The sequence below is a fragment of the Dysidea avara genome, chromosome 4 (assembly GCF_963678975.1).
Source record: "Dysidea avara chromosome 4, odDysAvar1.4, whole genome shotgun sequence".
Classification (NCBI taxonomy): Eukaryota; Metazoa; Porifera; class Demospongiae; order Dictyoceratida; family Dysideidae; genus Dysidea; species Dysidea avara.
The window spans coordinates 9585113-9604222 of NC_089275.1; the positions used below are offsets into that span (position 1 = coordinate 9585113).

Sequence of the window (19110 nt, forward strand, 5' to 3'; positions counted from 1 at the left end):
ATTAAAAGTATACAATTAACCACCTCCCCCTAGCAGCATACTCTTTGCATACTTAGGCTGAAGAGATGGATGACTCATTGTAATACATGACTTACTGATATGATAGCTAGATAATAATATATAGACCAGTATGCATGTCACCGACCTGTTTGTGATAGAATAGACTCAAGCACATTAAATTTCTTCAATTGTATAATATTTAATGTAACTTTGTTTACTCTTTCCATATATGCATGTTTTGATTTACATACTTGGATAGACTCCATCAATATCATACATGAAGTGATACAAGCAATCAACAAAACGATTGTTTTATTAGAAAGTTTAAGCTAAAATACATAATAGCACAGATCCCCAGACACGTATGGACTCTTTTGTAATTATAACCATTGATTTCTTTAACAGATATATAATAATAATAATTGTATATAGACCATAATTATAATAGTACAGTTCGTATGACAATGCATTATAGTTTTGCAACTACTGTAACCATGCTTGTAACAGCACATGTAAAGAGTTATATAGGTTATAAAACTATATAAATTATATAATTATATAGGCACATGCATATGCAGCAATAAACCCATGCATGCATGGTTACTACAACATACAATTACACACTTGTGCATGCATCAGTGTTGCAATTATGCAATGTTGTGTTGAAGATACGTATTATTAATATAAAAAACGCCATCGATCGATAACAAATATAATTCAGTAAAGATCTGCCAACAATGTAAGTGCAGAATGCATGTATAATAATTATAATGCTTAATACCTTATGATAAAATAATACTATATACACTTAAGTGATTACACTAAGGTTATAACCATATGTACTATACACTAGTACTCTGCATATGCATATTATATGTTTTACAGTGTGTGATATACTTGTACACAGTACATGCTGTTGAACTTGCAATCACTCTTATAAAACACACATAATATTATCTGCCCACACTATTGTGCCAGTATATTAAAGCATAACAGATCTATTATATTTGAAACAGTACAACTACAGCATGTATTGGTTTAATTTGCATCAATATAAATACACTTGCATCACATGTGCACTGCATATGTATACACAGAATGTTTAAATATGCAACATCGTAACTGCTGTATTGCTGCTTGATGCAGTGCTGCAGTAAGAGTTCCTTTCCATGTCTCCTTAGAATGACCTGTTAGTTATATTTAATGGCATACTCAACTGCACTGTATATAAACTATAGCTTACCTATGTATAATAAGCATCGATGGCCTGCATCACTAAACTGTTGAAATCCCATCATGTCACTTTAATCTATTACATAAAATCATGTGGGTCACTAACATCCACCACCATGAATAAATTGAATATAGACATGCAGTTACTACATATAAACACAATACATGTACAGACGTACATGCACAGTACAGGACATTTTGTATAACATTTGACATTCAGAATGGAAACATCACGCAGGATTATAAAATTATGAGTTGTCTATATATGCAGTCCGTTGGGATAACTATAGCTACTTTTCTCTGTACTGTAACTATGTTACAACAATGGTTACATAGTATCTAGTAATCATGCATTAAAACCAAACACCTACCTGGGGAATTGGAAGCAGTGGAAATGGAAACTGGAAACAGAAAATAGAAATCGGAAAAGGTCAATTCTTCATTTACATGTACACTAGCAGGTAAAACTCTTGCTTAGTTGCCACCTCTCAAAGACCACATCATTACAAAGACCATCTCTGTACAAAGACCACCTCGTTACAAAGACCACATTGCAATTAGGTCTCAAAGATACCAAAGGCATACTTAATGACCTATAATGACCACCTCTTTACAAAAACCGAATGTAATAATGAATTTGTATACAATTACATATATTCATCATGATCCCAACCCATTACTGTAGCCAGGTATACTCCAGGACCTTTACTATAATGTGTAAAATATGTACACCCCAGAAAATTAATGGTGTATCTCCTCTTTATGACCCCATGGTAAGGTCAATATCATCCTCCATATTTTGGTCTGATCAGACCATCTGTACCGTAAATCAGTTGATCGGTTTGTAATGGATATTCTCATAAAGTGTTGTAAACTATAACTGTATCAAAGAAAATGCAGTCTCCATAAGTACCTATCATTTTCTAGGTGTGTTAGTGAACAAGTCATACAATACATGTTTGTAGCTTAGCTATGAAATCTTAAGAAGTGGTCTTTGTAAAGAGGTGGTTATTGTAAGGAGGTAGTCACTGTAATGTTCTTGGATATAAGTGTGCCTTTGTCATCTTCTGACCTTGTACAGAAGTGGTTTTTGTAATGAGGCTGTTTTTGGGAGGTGGCCACTAAGTAAGAGTTTTACCCTAATACACATGTCATGAAGATTTGACTTTTTTCCGTTTTCCATTTCCATTGCATACAGTATATTCTTCCCCTGGGTGAAATGGTAACAAACAAGGACATGAAACTAACTAGTTATAACCTAATTTCTAGTTAGCTAATTTTACAAAAAGTAAGTTGCATGGGATATAAGGAATCAGTTAATTTTTCTACCCCTATACACAACCTTTTACTTAAATATGTTATATGTATGCTAGCTAATTTCACTTGGTGAACAACTGGCATATGCTGGCTGATGACTGTCTTACACATCCTAAAATGGAAATAAAGTCTGTTTATATAAGAAGTGCCTCCATGCAGATAATATCATATACATCAGACTAGGTACTCCAAAAGGTAGTATGTTTTAATTCTTGAGTATATACATTTCTCACAGAATTTGGGATAGCAAGATGACTAGTTTATTGTGGCCACATGTACAAAAACTACTGTGGAGTTGTGGTCTAATTCCTATATGGTGCAACTGTAGTCACACCATTTAACTACAACTCCCAACTCCCAACTCAGCATTTGCTTTTGATATTTGTAATGATACTCAGTACTTGTCATGTAGATCTTACAACAAGTAAACATAAAGTTTTTGGATGTATACCCATTCACTTGACTGGACTTTTGGATTACTGGACTAGAGTACTGGGCTGGATTACTAGAATGGACTACTGGACTCGATTTAAACTAGCTAATGGTCTGCTGTGATGTAAATTTACTGTACTTATCATTTGACATGAAAGACAGGTTCGTGTTTATGGGTACATTCTACCTGTTTGTGTATATTACAGTATATTGATTTTAGGTGGTTTCTAATGTTCTAAGGCAAAGAGTCTGGATGTTTCGTTGTCCGGATACAACACTTTTCTTAAAGCGAATGACCAAATAATATACCACCATATACGTACAAATTTTTGAGGTGCAGTATGTAATTTTCGAGACCGATGAATTGCAGGATTTCGTGGTTTTATTTTTAGGATCAGTCATTTCTCACTGAGGTTATCTATTAGAAAGCATGCATAGAACTAACCTTGATAATCGTTAATTTTCAAGGATGAAAATGTCATGGAAAGCAAAGCAACTGCAAAATCCATGAAAATTATGTCCCTTGAAAATTTGTATGTGTACAGTATAACCATGGAATGTACAGTTCTGCTAATTCATCCTCCAATACGCAACCCCAAATGTATAGCATATGGTACATGATCACAAATGATGACAACCAAATTAACTTTAACTGTTTAGTCATTTAGGCCAGGTGTGCAAACCTGGAGCTGTTGGAACCACAATTAATTACAACAAAAGCAAGGTGAGAAAATCCCCTCACCTTGTCTTGTCTACAAATTCACCAAAGGGAAGCCACATCACCAACAGATGTTGTGTTATCAGGCCCACAATAAGGATTTTCAGCAGCATGCACACAGTCACTGAAAGCAGACTTATTTTTGTTGACTAAAAAAAACAAAAGTGTAGGAGCCACTGCTTTACACATGCAGAATCATAGTCATGTTTACCTATTTATGTTAACAATTTTGATTCATCCCACAGCTGCAGGGCATTATGTATATTTATATTTGCTGTTGGTAGTATTTAAAAGCATTATTGCATGGTTGCTACTTATTGAATAACTTCTGTGCTGCTCACAATCATTGGCAGCACATAGTTTGTTTAACATCATCAGCTACTGGCTGATAGAAGTGCCATGTGTGACAGGTGTCATAAGTTCAGTAACAATTATTGTTCTCACTATAATGCTTCCTTACTAGTAATATAGTGTAGACAGTTATTTACACTGATTATACAACAAATGACTGAACAGCCATAGATAATAGAGCTGAAATTTAAATTGCTTCTAGCACAGCAGGACTCAAGAACACTTTTTTGACACAGTATCACTGCTCTTTAAGGTGTTTGGGCACATCTTCTATGATAAGTTACAATGTTGTGTCAGTTATATTTGAATTGGTCAGGTCATCTGACCATTGGCCTCCTTTCAGGTCGCCTGGCCAAGCTGGTTTAGTATTATTTTAGACAACATCATACTCATTTAGAGGTTTACTAAATCACTTATCACTTTCACATGCCCACTTAGTCACATGCATGCCCTCAAGCAATTTTGTACATGATAAACTATTACAACACAAAGACAAACTGCTAATCTAGTATTCCTTCAGTAGCACTGTTATACTACACTTGGCATGCTACTGCCTCTAGTCTATGAAGTTACTAAATTACTTTGTTCTCCCTAGTCTGGCAGCGCCCGCCCCTTCGCTTTTAGAGTAAGGGTCTAGTAACCGTAGTATAGGGTACCTGTGCTACTACCACTGTAGTGGTAGAGCCAATCAAATTGCAGTATCCAGTTAAAATAAATATTTGTGATGTAAAACGTGTAGTTTGCATCATGAATAACACAATAACCATAGTTACTGAATTCGGGATAGTTGGAAAGCAGCTGATACTCTCCGAGCAAGACTCCGAGATATACACGCTGTAGACCTACGTTGAGAAGTATTAAGTTTTGTGCTTTCTTTGCCGAGTTACAACAGCCTGAAAACAGGTAAATTGTTACGTCACACGCAATTTGAAACCACATTTGAATTCTGGTAGCACAAATACCGTATACTACGGTTACCAGACCCTTACTCTAAAAGTGAAGGGGAGGGCGCTGCCAGACTATGTTCTCCCTTGGTCTTGGTGTCTAACTATTAGTTCTATTCTTTTTACCATGTACGTATTATTAGTAACAAACTGTGCAGCCCATTGATGATATATTTTTAAGTTGTCCACTTGCATTGCAAATGCATCAATGGTCAAGGCTATAAAATAGTGGGTCAATGATCAATGAAACAGAGTTTTAGGCCCAAACTATACGTAACTGGAATCAAGTTTACAGAATTATACATAGCTCACAAGATGTAAGGATCTCCAAGAAGATGTTTCAAAGTTTAAGCATCAGCAGACATTTCATTGTGATTACAAAGATGTTTTTCTCACAGCTGTTGATAGCACACACCAAGAAATTGTTGGTACAAAGGCAGGCATACAAAATTATAAAATAAACAGGGGTCAAGAAACAATTAAGTCACAGGTCAAACACAATAAGCACTGCAAGTCACAGGTCAATGAGAAATTTCGGTTGGTCAAGACTTTGACCGTGGTTGCAGATCTATACCTACAGCACTTCCCTACATAACACCCCCTTGTGCATCTAGCATGCTAGAAATGTAGGTCACATCAATATAATATATACAATTTTATACAGATTACATGGCACAATGGACTGTTAACATGTAATTTGGAAGGTAATGGATATTAATTTACATGGCACAAGCTCTCTATGTCAAGCAAGGAATATGACTCCTATTCATTACCAGGGTCTATCGCATGTATAGAAACTTTTGAAGGAAATTTCCACTTGTAGAAAATGTCAGATGTAGCGCTGGGACTGTAATACTCACAAAATTTCAATATATAATAAATTATCAACAATCCTTTTCCATGCTACAATACCACTTCAAAATCACCACCCTGGACTCCTTAAATTGAATAACATAATTGAATAACATGCTACTATATATACTTACTATGTTTTTGTACAAGTTTAATTATTTGTATAGGTGACTGTTAGTACCCCAGATGCAAAAATAAGGTACGTGGGCACAAACTACACACCATCACACAACAGGTCATATCTTATTACTAGAATAGAATAATATGTATAATGTTAAGAGTGATGAAAGTACAAAAATGTAGGCCAATATACGTGCTCACATGTCCTGTTTTCACACACATCACCATCTTCAAAAGGTATACGCTACACATGGGGGATAATATTTACTATTAATATCCACTCTGGCCACACACTTTAGTCTATGCAACTTTGCAATCATAGATATAGTTGTCTATGGTTGTTTTATTGTTTATTGATGTAACTACAGAATTACATGTAAACACAATGACTAATTTTGAAAACGAAAATTTATAATTTTATACAAAATAATAAGGTTTTAGTAGCTTGTACCTAATTCTGAATAGAAGGGTTTTAAGCTACTAAGGTCCGAAAGTTTAGTACTAGAGAGCCCCTCATCCCCACAACCAATGCATGGGGCATTTGGGACAAAATGCATCCTTCTCCTTCCCTTTGTGGAGGAGTCATATATCTTTTAATTGATTCAGAATTGCTAAACTTTCTCAGGTGATCACTCAAGAACTACACTGTATGCATACCATGACCATTTATTACAAACTCACCTTAAATCAAAGTCAAATGAGCTGCTACACAGGCTTTCAGTAGTGGATCCTTAGGTGGATAATATACAATAAATAAATAAAACTGTTATCTAGCGTCTTACTTAGCTTGTTTGTGACCCTCTCCTTGCCACTCATGGATCCACCCCTGCCCCCCCACCTGTCCCCCCCCCCCTTCAATAGTTTGACTTAGAATGTATCAAAAGCAATCTAAAATACAAACAAATTCCTAGAGCAGCACGTACCTGAGAATGCACCTAAAATGCAAAAATCAACTGGCAAGTTATTCTCAGATACTTGAGAATGCACCAGGAGCAACAAAACACAGCGGCATGTTGTACCAAAAGCATTCCAAGAGTCTAAAATACAAACATTTCTGGTGAGCATGTCCCCAGACCTGGTGGATCTTACACTACTGCCCTCCCCCACTCTCATAAAACCTTCTTTTGCCCCCCCCCCCCCAACTAGATAAAGGCCTGCTATTGAAGATACTTGTTTGTGCACAAGGTACAGTTAATCTCATGTACAAATTTAAGAGTGCTACAATTCACAGCTAAGTGACACTACAATCTATTGTGTAGTGTGATCTTCATCCTAGGTCGAAATCAATGTCAAAAGGAATTTTTGTAGTAGCTCACAGGACAACTATAAAGTTACATATGTGTTAGAAATACAATGTGAATGTGAGTTTTATGAGAATTTGACTAATTAAGAGTTAAGCATCCTTTTAATGTCAAGGCCCATTTTGCACTTTGACCAAGAATGAAGATCATAGGCATGGTCATAGTACACAATACTTTGGAGTACCACCCCCTTGTATAGCTAACGGTCAGCAATTCCACAGTATCTTAAATACACAACCACATACTGATCACAGCATTGTAACTCCGCAGGGAACTTACTGGTCATGGAGATAACATTTATGCACTGACTAATCCTTGCAATTGGTGTACTGAGGATTGAATCAGTATACATAGGAATAACGCACCTATCAATGCTTTGTACCACTATTATAAACACGAGTAGAGGTGGGGGAATCAGCCGCCAACCTTGCCCCAGGTAGTGGGGCATTTAACCACAGGTGATATCTTGTTGAGCTTTATCGCTCTCAGTCTTTACTTTCAAACACTGAAATTTATCCTTGGATTTCTCACATTAAGTTCTATCTCTTTCGCTGCAAGGCTCACGTGCTGTCTACTAGATCATGTATGTTAAAAGATATGTTGAGTGATGTAGTTCCAAGCCGAGCATGAAGACCGAAGACCACGGGAATAGTAGGGGATAGCAAGACCACCAGGTAGTGGAGATTAGAACTTTTAATGTGATCTCCACTTATCCCCACCTCTGCCCGTGTTCATAGTAGTGGGGAAACATTGACACTCTCTCGATAATCTATGACATTGATAAGTGCATTATCTCCAAAATGAAAGCCTATTCAAGTCCTGACTAGATTAGATTAGATTAGATTATCGATTTTTGTCAAAAGACAAGGGTCACACAAAATGTAAAGCCTGCAAACGTGCTCCCCTTACAAAGACATACATACAGTTACAAGTACAAAATAAAACATACAGCAAAAACATGACACACGACAACTACATACCTATACAAAAAGAGAACAAAGAGAAAATTACAAAATCAGGTTAGCTGAGCAGAAATCGACCAAGTGCCATCCGAAAAGGAATTGCTTTGGAAATTTGTAAAATTTCTACAGGTACTGAATTCCAAAGAAATGGAGAATTTATAAAAAAAGAAAACGGTATGCGTAATGGTAGATGATGATGTGGTAAGTGAAAGTGAATGGAATCTAGTATTGGTGCTTGAAAACTTGAAATGTGAGTTGAATGGGATAGAAACTCCGTCATGTAAAATATCGTGTACTTGAGTTATAGTAAAATAGGACTGACGAGTACTACTATTTAGTTATGCACAAACCTCAGAAACTGAGGATGTCAATCATGCACATGCACGTCGGTCTGCCGGCCGGCAATCATTTCACTTACCAGGACTCAAGCAGGAAACTTGGTAGCTACCCATCCAGGAACGTATTTATTAAGTTATTCGTGTTGACATCAGTCTCACATCCTTACAAGATCAGTAGTCCGGGCCGAGAGCCAGCCACAATCCGTTACTAGTATGCACGTTTCAGCATCCGACGTATACTACGAATAACCTCTACAATGAGTACACTGGGGCGCGCTACCAGTTGTCAGTTGTCTACCTGAATATAGCATACCTTTAAAGCCAGATAATTACCTGATGATAACACGTGAACCGCCTGAATTTTAAGTGTCATTGGTAGGCAGTAGTTAGAATTAACATTTATTATAACGCGGCGCTTATGATCACCTTGTGATCTCCAGAAATATATTGCTGGGGTTAATGACGGGACTACCTGCAACTATCGTCAAGACTAGTAAGCTGCTCCATGTAGATTCGTTAGTATTCAGGTGGGGACACAATGATAGGTGGATTCGAGGGTGTTCATAACTTTCTGTGACGGAAGGCTGGTGGCTAGTTTGGTGCTGGCCTCCCCAAACACTGTGGACACATCCCTCTCCACTAGCCATCTCACTTTGGTACCAAGATAGGTATCAGAAAACTGGAGATACAACCGGTAGGGTATTAATTTACTGCATCTTCTAACCATCACTAAATAAAAGTCTATGCAGTAGTAAACACGTTAGTTGCTAACAAAAGTACAGCCTAAGGGTCCATGTTGTACATGTGTAATGGTAGGAGCCGTTACATGTAAAAGACACCTATCATTGGTGCTTGGCACAACATACTGACCTTTGTGTGGGTCATGTCATAAGTTTGCACTTAGTATATAGAATGGTTGACTGTTCCATGACTTTTAAACTAGGTGCGGAGTGGCCTTTGCTTAGCGTGCGTGTTGTGCGTAACATGTTTCTGTGCAAGACTGTTCAACTTTTTTCTTTAATTTTTGTAGCAAATACAGTGCACTTGTAACCTCATCGTTGAAGAACTACAGGCCACAAGGAAATGTCTGCAACTCCATCATTCCCCAAACTGGACAACCACCAGAATATGAGGCGGTCGTTGTGATGGTCCCTGCTCTGATTGGTTCCATCTATTTCCCAGATTTTAATAACCCTCCTTCAGGTGAGTGAATTGTTTGTATTGTTCCATTATGAAAACCCATTTTCTTCATCACATTCCAATAGTCTTGTATGACCAAACTGCTTTGCTTTTGAGTGATAGTTAACAGAAACTCTGCTGGCCAGATAGTCCGAGTAAACCAGTCTGTAATTGTACTAGCGATGGAGGGACTGTCACAGTGAATGCCAAGTTCTAGGCCAGCTAGTCCCAGAAGACCGTTCAACCAGTGTACCAGTGGTGGAGGGACCATCACAGTGACTGTATTATTATGTTTTAGGCCAGCTAGTCCAACTAGACCAGTTTATCAGTGATGGAGGGACCACCATGCACAGTCACCAGTAAGTTCTGTATTGTTGTTGAAATATATAGTATGTTATCGCAATGTAGGCTAGCTAGACCAAGGGGACCAGTCTGTAATTATATAAGCATTCCATATTTGTTTCAGATTATGATGTTGTTGTCATGGGAACAGCCTAAGCTGATGAGCGTACTAGAGAAGTGATGCTACGTTATGTCCAGGAACTTGTGTCTGGGAGGAATGAGAGTACTTATAGTAAGTGTAATGTGTGCTGGTACACCAAGCAAGTGTGTGTGTGTGTGTGTGTGTGTGTGTGTGTGTTGTTGTTGTTGTGAGGCAGCAAAGCCAAGTGGTTAGGGCATCGGCCTGGTAATCAAGAGGTCCCAGGTTTGATTCCCAGTGTGGCCACTTTGGTGTTGTTGTTGTTTCCTTGAGCAAGGAACTTTACTCACATTGCTCCAGTCTACCCAGCTGTATAAATGGGGACCTGGTGGCCTAGTGTTAACTGGCTGGTATAAACTGGGGAAGCAAACGCCAAACTGTCCATGTCTTGCATAATGGGTGAAGGCTGTGGTGGGACTTTGGGTGCCCACACCTTCATCTGTGAGGCATGGTACAGCTCCCTGCAGGCTACTAGTCCTACCCCAGGGGGATTTGCTGGAGCTGACTCCTAGTACCTGAGTAGCGCACAGGTACCCCAGTGCTGGTTCACTGGGTAGGCGTGACCGCTTTGCGGCAGCCAATAGGCTTTGCTTTTGCTTTGTGCGTTGTTGTGTGTGTGAACATGCGAACATGTGTGTGTGTATGTGAACATGCATACACACAGGGTTTGAAATGAGCTAGTAACCTTCCCAATGTAATACTTTGCAGAGAACTAAGTGAAGCTCGTAACTCCAATTCAGTGCTCATGATGGAATGCACAAAATTTAGAGGAGAGCTGTCAGCTGAAAAGGTTTGTTATGATGCTACTTTGTGGTCTGCGTGTGTATCTATTGTCAGTTGCTATACTAATATGAACATTCCTACTATGTGTATGTTTTACTGACTCTTTGTCATCTCAAGATAACTGTAGTCAGTAGATTGAGAAGATCAAGACCAACTACTGGTCACAAGTCAATGAATTGAATGCCACAATCGATGATTTGGTGAGTTGACAAGTAAACTCATCAGTATGTGATGTATTTGGTAATTGTCTTAAAAGAAAGCACAAGTGGATGAGACAAAAAAGAAATACGACCGACACAAGCTCAATGTAAACAGGAGAAAAGGTAACTAGACAGTTGTGTTGCCATAAGTAATATAATGAGTTTTGTTATTACATTTCTAGGAGGTCTATAAAGAAGTTGTGGATAGGCTATCTAGTGATGCTGAAGAGCTGAGGACACTGTAAGCTGAAGTGTCAAAACCACAAGCACAGAATCAACGTGAAGAAATGTCTGTTACCAATAAGGTGATTGCGTGTGTGTAGTGATTAGCATAGGATACCAATATATTGTGATATATGAGGCCATGTCAAATTAATTTATGTTTCATGGACCCCGCCTGGTCACTATTTTGGCAAAGAAAGAAATCCAGTGATCTCTAAAAGTGCTATTATGGTATAGACTATTGTGGAAGAACTAATAGGTTAAGCGTCAGAATTAAGTTCTCTTTACTTCAGATACTTTAGTACCTATACAACTATGAAGATCTAGACACTCTAATGCATACAGCTGTATACAGCAGTAGAAGAATGACTTCTAGCCGAATGCTAAGTATGAGAGCAGTCATACGTATGTACTAAAATAAGCATCCAACTGCAGCTAAAAATGATTTTTTTTCTTCATTTTTTGATCTGCCGGATCACTTCTAGAGTGCAAAAAGTCCATGATATAATTAATTTGGTATGGCCTGATGTATCGACTCATGTGTTGCGATACATTGATATATCTACTTCTCACTCACAAAATCAGGACATTTGTCTAATGTGTTTGTATTTCAAAGACTAGATGTAAATATACTCGTTGATAATGTATATTTATTCCTACTTGATAATTCCTACAGGCATTTATGACGAACTTATCTCAGAAAACAAGACTATGGTGGAGCAGAGAGATAGAGAGAGACCAGCTACAGGCAACTTGTAACATGTATACTGAAGAACAACTGCTCCAAGATTGAGAAGGAGAAGGCCAAAGCACTGGAGGAACAAGAGAGGGCAATGCCAAAGGTGCAAGAGATTACATGTAACATGAAATGTGACTCTGCTCAACTACAGGTACTGTAGTCTTCGTAAGCTTTGTTACCTACCCTTGTTAATACTATACACAGTCTACCCCTTCACTACAAATCCCATGGAATTTTCAGACCCACGAAAAACCACCACTAGTCCCAATGGATTCGGATAACTGAGGTTCCACTGTAATAGTTTGGTGAAGAACATATTTTTAAAACAAAACAAAAGTATAATTTTGTATACATACATTTATATTCTATATATTACTGGAGATAAGTTGTTTAAATTTGATACACTTGAGTATAAGCAAGCAATTACATAACGTGTTAACTATTACCATCCAATTGTCCTATGAAATAAGTGATTGCACTGCATAAGATACCGGGAGTTGAAAAACCGTCAACCAACTGTGTTGCCTGCATGTTCATTTTGTCCTTATCACTTACAGTGACCACTATATGGTAAATGCCCAATGCCCTATGAATATGTAGGCCATGGCCTTTCAGCACAGTGACCGGCTTTCTTGCCAAATACAGTTTAGGAGCTCGGCAAGCTATACTAGTATGTACAGCAACAACAAGTTCACCTACTTTATTGGTGAGAATAGAGTTAGGATAGTAAGATGATGAGCAGGTCATCTGATGGCCCATTTGAAGATTGCCACTTTCTTGACTGCTTGGTAGATCATCACCATCGTCATTCTGATCACCATTATCACGTTGATCAGCATCATTACTCTGATTAACATCATTACCATCACTCTTACTATCCGTACCAAGGATGCCGTCAATGTTTTTTTTTTTTAATGATCATATCTGGTGAGCCACGAAATAGTAGGTACTTGGAAGCTTCTTTACGCGGCAACCTACTGTTCCAAGATTGTGCTACGTCAGTGCATCTGTAACAACATGTAAGTTCAGCCTTAACCTCTCCCTTAAAATTTAGGCAATGAAATAGCCTCTCTGTCCAATCATCTTCGCTGTAATTCCCTGCCATATTTGCTTTTAAAAGACAATTGGATATAGGCGACATAACATTCGGGTAATTACTCTTCAGCAAAACTTCACAGAATTCATTACCGTAAAAATACGGCAAATAATGTTCATGACAACTTCTTTCTTCACAAGCTTCAACGAAGTGTTTACTCTCATGTATTTTACAAAAAAAAAGATGCCTTTTCCATGCTTACTGAAGAGTAAGTCAAGTAATCGTCAAAGGAAAAAAATATATAGATAGTCAGGATCATCTTCACTAGTCTTACCACATTTAAACACTTCTTGTACAAATTTCCTCTTTTTGATTTGTAACTCGTGAAAATCCAACTTTATCCTGCCACATGAATCCTTTGCGTATTGCTCTAGTTTGGTGTTTTCTGCTATTAAGGTAGTCCAATGTATTATCGGACGTAAGTAAGGTTCAGTTGTTTCCACATTAAATTTCACAAATACACTTCCCAAATAGACAAACAATGCCTACAATATATGAAATAACATCCATACGTATAATACTTTTGCATACTTTATAAGTTCTGTAAGCTGACAGACTTGTTGTTGACTCTCCACTTGGGTTTCTAATACATGAAAACACAACCATTGTAACACCCCAGCAATACTAGTAAAGTAACACATAGGGTATACTATCTATGGTAACAACCACATTCAAGAGTGCTTGGAATAAATGTCTGCATGTCAGGTATACAAACATTCCTTTGCCAAAGCAACACAGCCATGCTGTCAGTCTTGATTTGATCATGAGTTTTGTCAACTTACCTAGTGGTCACTTCAGCTATCCCCTCGTGTGGTACATAAATTTGTCACTTGTCAACGAGGGCTATATACAGTAAAAATCACACATGCAGGGGCACATCTTGTATCGTGTTGCCATTAGCGACACCATTGTTAATAGATTTGCTAAGTTAGCTAGTTCATGGAATATAGCACTTGGCCTTTTCCCAGGAAAGTTTCTGATGTATTCATTCACCATGCTACATGTGTTTACACACACCACCATGGTAACAATACATCAACACACTCACCATTCCAAGCTAGAGCTAGTACAATAGACAATATGCGCACTCTATTAAAACTGATCAATTAAGCGTAGACGGCGCAAAACTCAACGGTTACTAAAAACCTGAAGTCCCATATAAAAGTAAATGCGGCTCGAGCAATAACTTACCACTCAAGCTATGGGCAGAGCCTTTCACACTTCATGCTCTTCTTTGTCACGGAATGAATAGTATGAAGAATGAGACGCCCTGTCCATAGTTTGAGTGGTAAGATATTGCTCGAGCTGCATTTGTTGCCCATACTTTTATATGGGACTTCAGGTTTTCAGTCACCGTTGAGTTTTGCGCCGTCTACGTTTAATTGATCATTTTTCGTTTGAGTAATAGAGTGCGCATATCGTCTATTCATCTATTGTTTGGGGTTTAGAATAATATACCTGGGTACCCTAGAATTGTTTCGCGCAAAATATTGCTCCATCGGTTTTCACCCACAAAACTAGGCACTTTTACAAAACAAACTACATTATTTGAATCCTTACACGATGAGCAACTGAAATATCTAGCGATTATCAGCGATCACCACCATTTGCTAGTGGGACTATTCAGGTTCATGTAATATTTTAAACAAAACTATGTAATTAAAATTAATATTATCAAGTAGCGTCTAAAGCACTTCCACCTTCCTCAAGGTGACTGGGGTAATTTCGTGAAGATGAGCTGTCACTCCCAAACTGCTTTATGAAAAAATCTACTACTAGAAATGTTCGTGGTGCATAATTTTTTTGCGGATTTCGTGGTATGAAGCTGATCCATGAACATAAAGCTGATCCACGAAAATTAATCCATTTAGAAACTCCGCAGAAATTGATAGCAGGGCTACTGTCATACTGATGGCCTTGTTCAAGACCGGTTGCCTGATTCCAGCAGGCAAGATTCTTTGTACACACACCCTCCTCGTGGCGCCATCGGTAATGAGTATCAATCGTTACTAGACTGAGCTACATCTACGAATTTGCTCCCCACGAGGATCCTTGAAAAAATCAACTTGCTCGTCGAGATTACATCACAAAAATTATACCCACAAATTTCAAACTTATGGTTTTGGCAAACCACGAAAATTTTACCCACGAAATTAAATATGCTTATAGTATTTGTGAACTAGAGATACACCAGGTACAGTAAATACCTGTACCAAAGTAGAAGTTTCTAGCTACTATGGTTTTTGCGACAGCCTGGTTTTATCAAAGTTGAATAGTGCCATTTTGTCATGAATTTCAAATTTGATAGACAGTAACTCTCAACGAAATCATCCAGCTTTCTTGTAGAAGATACACCAGGACACTGTGATTACCTGTACCAAAGCAGAAGTTTCTAGCTATTCCAGTTTTCACACAGTTCAGTTTGATAAAAGTGGTGTACCGTGACTATGCTTGCACAAAATTTTCCTTCAAGAGCGCTACCTCCAGCACTACAAGGCAGCTGAGTTAAGGACTGATGTTTTCTAGCAGGTTTTATAACAAAGACTGTTTCCTTACATTACAGCAAGATTGGTGGTGTTTGCTGGGTTACTGTCAGTGATTCACAAAGTTACTCCATACGCATTTTTCAACACAAGCAGATACTTTGTGCCATATCTCCTTAATGGCTTTGTCGAATCATTTACAATTCGGTATGTATAGATGTATGTTGCTTTTACCCAAGCTTGGTTATAATTGGTTCTGTTAAGGATAAGTTATGAGCGTGAACGCATGGAGTTACCTCCACTTACCTCCGTTTACATTATTGTGAGTACAGTGGAACCTCTCTTAACAAACTCTCTATTAAGGAATAGGAAAAAAACTTCCCAAAAGTTTGCTGTCAAGAGGGAAAGTCAATACTTTTTTACCTCAGAAAACCTGTATATCACAGCAAAATTAGTCAGGTCCCAAAATGTCCATAATAGAGAGGCTCCACTGTATTGGTACTTTACTTAAAATGGTGTCACGTGTCCAATGCATATAGGTTTATAGATTGATGTCAAATGTGACACACCTTGAATCGAGCCTTGAATCCAATTTAACAACAATACATTCCCACTGTTTTCAGCACTAGCTTACACAGTACATTTTAAAAACTTGTGGACAGGCTTCTGTTAACAGCTCAGCATATAATACATGAAAGGGGCACAACAATTGCAAGATCAAATGATTATCTCTTGCCAAGCACACTGGCAGCTAAAAACTCAAGGGCTGATGCCCCTGGGTTTCTGAAACTTAGGACACTGGCTTGCCCTGAATATTAGCACTTACTACATTATACTACATAATACATGTATAGGTAAGACATGCAGTGCTAGGGTTCTTCAGTGGATAAACAACCCCAAAGGAATGATGTAATAATCACCTAGGCAGAGACGAGGTGATTATTACAGCATTCCTGAGGGGTGTTTATCCACTGAAGAATCCTAGCAATGTATGTCTTAGTTGTTTAGACAATGGCCTGTGTAGCTGGAATGTAGTTATGAATCCACAAAGTATGCAAATTGTTTTTCAAAGTTTGTGGCTAGGTGTCTTACTGGGTACACAGGTGTCTTACCAGAATAAAAACCCTGCATACCTTGCAAATATCAAAGCATTCTTTACATACCATCGTCTAAATTGTAGCTTTTTCTCACCTCGTCATCCTTTCCAGACCTCCTATGTGCACATTAAAATTTAAAATAGCTCCTGTAATACCAAAGCACTCATTAGCATTAGACAAACAATATTCTACATCTTACAGTAGAATGAGTGATGTCATCTATGTTGCAGTCATTACACTTCACACAAAAGCTAGCCTCCTTATTTGATCGAGGTATCGTCAATCTGCATAGAAGGCATGGTTAGATGTAGTCTATTACACATGCATGACATATCTATATTCAAGCATTACTACATATATCTAAACAGGCTGAACTACAAATGCGACAAATTCACTTGGCTGTGACCAAATAATAAAGTTAAATTTTATGGTTTTAACAACAAAGGTTTGGCAATGTGTGCTAACAGTTAAACTCAAGCACCAAAATCAATAAATGCATGTACCAGTGTTGCTTAGAGGTCAACTGATAATCGGATCGGCTATATCGGCCTTCTTTTTGTGTATCGGCATGGGATCAGCAAGATGTGTAACAATGTGCAGATACAATCATGTAGGGCTTCCATAGCTTATACAAAAGTTGAGACTACAACCTTGAACATAATCATGTTTTTCTACTGACACAGCTACCCATAAACATGTGTTTCACTGTTGCTTTACAACGGAATTTAAAATGTTTAAAGAAAAATCTATGCTATGTTTATCGGCTTGTTGATATTAGTTTATATCAGTTATCGGAATATTGATATCAGTGCACCTCTAGTATGGCACCTTCTTGAAGTTAAGCAGCTCTCTAGCTACAGGACGATTTGTCACACATCTGAAGTCTTTACATGCACTGACTGAGTTAAATGTAGCTACTCGAGCTACCAACACATGTTAAAAAGAGCAACCAAACAAAGAAGTTGTTGTAAGGAGGGAATATAGGAGTTTAGATAGAAGCCAAGCTAGTGGGAAGCTGAGAAGTCACAGAAAATGCTGCAGGCTCATTGTATATCCACATGGTCTTCCTTGCTGGTAGTACATTAAAATTAGGCAATAATGTTACAGTATCAACAAGAGTGGCCCCTTCGTAACACACTCTAGCTAGTAGCTAATGACTGGCTACATAAATTTCAAAAACTGTCGGATAAATATCCACTTCGAATGCCACACATCTTGAATCCTCAGTTTTTAAGGTAGTTTCCCCCCACCCAAATACAAAAGGGAAAAAGCTGTCTGGGAAAGAGAGTACATATGGACTGGCTTCTGTCAACAGCCCAGCATATAAATAAATGGGAGGGGGCAACATTTGCAAGAACAAACGTACAATTGATTATCCTCTTGCCTCCCACACTGGCAGCTAGTCTCGCGTGGCCAGACCGCTTTTTCTTCGTCACGGCGCTTATCGATTAGAGATTATAAGCGCCTACTCCGAAATAGGGTCTGGTCCAGAATCAATACATAAACTCGTTTTCACACCCCAAGCAAGAGCTCGGGGTGTTTAATCAACTTTCGTCATAAAACGTATACTCCCTTTTAAATTTCAAGCCACGTACGCACTGGAAATGCCATGAACGATAGCCGGTGGAGTTGATGAGAGACACTGAGGCTGGTTTTCTACGGTTAAAAAGGTCACGGATCGATTCCTTGTGAAAACGAAAAGACTGAAGGAAAAAAAACTGAGCAAGGAATCAACCCGTGTTCTTTTTAGCCTTAGAAAACCACCCTCAGTGTTTCTCATCGACTCTACCGACTATCGTTCATGGCATTTCCAGTGCGTACGTGGCTTGAAAATTAAAAGGAAGTATACGTTTTATGACGCAAGTTGATTAAACACCCCGAGCTCTTGCTTGGGGTGTGAAAACGAGTTTACGTATTGATTCTGGACCAGACCCTATTTCGGAGTAGGCGCTTATAATCTCTAATCGATAAGCGCCGTGACGAAGAAAAAGCGGTCTGGCCACGCGAGACTAACTGGCAGCTAAAGTCAAGAGCTGGTGCCCAGGGTTTCCGAAAGGATAGGACATTCGCTTGCCCAGAATATCTACAACAGTTAACACCACGATACGTACATCTACAAGAAACTTGCCAAAAAAACGCCGCCTTGACCTTTAGGGTACCCTGCATCTTCAGACTGCTTGTCGTGTTTAACGCGCACTTCTGAAGCGCACTTGATAGTGGAAAACAGGGCCACACTACAGCTACCTTAACCATCTCCGTTCA

At 38.4% G+C, this 19110-nt stretch overlaps 2 long non-coding RNA genes across 6 annotated transcripts; one reads left to right on the plus strand and one right to left on the minus strand.

The window, feature by feature from the left end:
• Positions 1-1000: 1000 nt before the first annotated feature.
• LOC136252370 (uncharacterized) lies at positions 1001-16877 on the minus strand. Of its 2 annotated transcripts, XR_010699514.1 has the most exons (6): positions 13800-16877; positions 12872-13753; positions 6649-6697; positions 6169-6211; positions 1244-1309; positions 1001-1187 (listed from the first exon to the last, which is right to left on the minus strand). It is a non-coding gene; the product is annotated as an uncharacterized lncRNA (long non-coding RNA). The 2 variants fall into 2 exon arrangements; XR_010699513.1 differs by lacking the exon at positions 6169-6211.
• Positions 8937-12572, plus strand: LOC136252369 (uncharacterized). 4 transcript variants are annotated; one of them, XR_010699510.1, is made up of 11 exons: positions 8937-9061; positions 9114-9262; positions 9599-9771; positions 9834-10106; positions 10214-10321; positions 10937-11018; positions 11129-11211; positions 11268-11334; positions 11394-11516; positions 12110-12275; positions 12324-12572. It is a non-coding gene; the product is annotated as an uncharacterized lncRNA (long non-coding RNA). The 4 variants fall into 4 exon arrangements; XR_010699511.1 differs by having other exon boundaries at positions 12377-12572; XR_010699512.1 differs by having other exon boundaries at positions 11139-11211; positions 12110-12323; positions 12377-12572.
• Positions 16878-19110: the final 2233 nt, after the last annotated feature.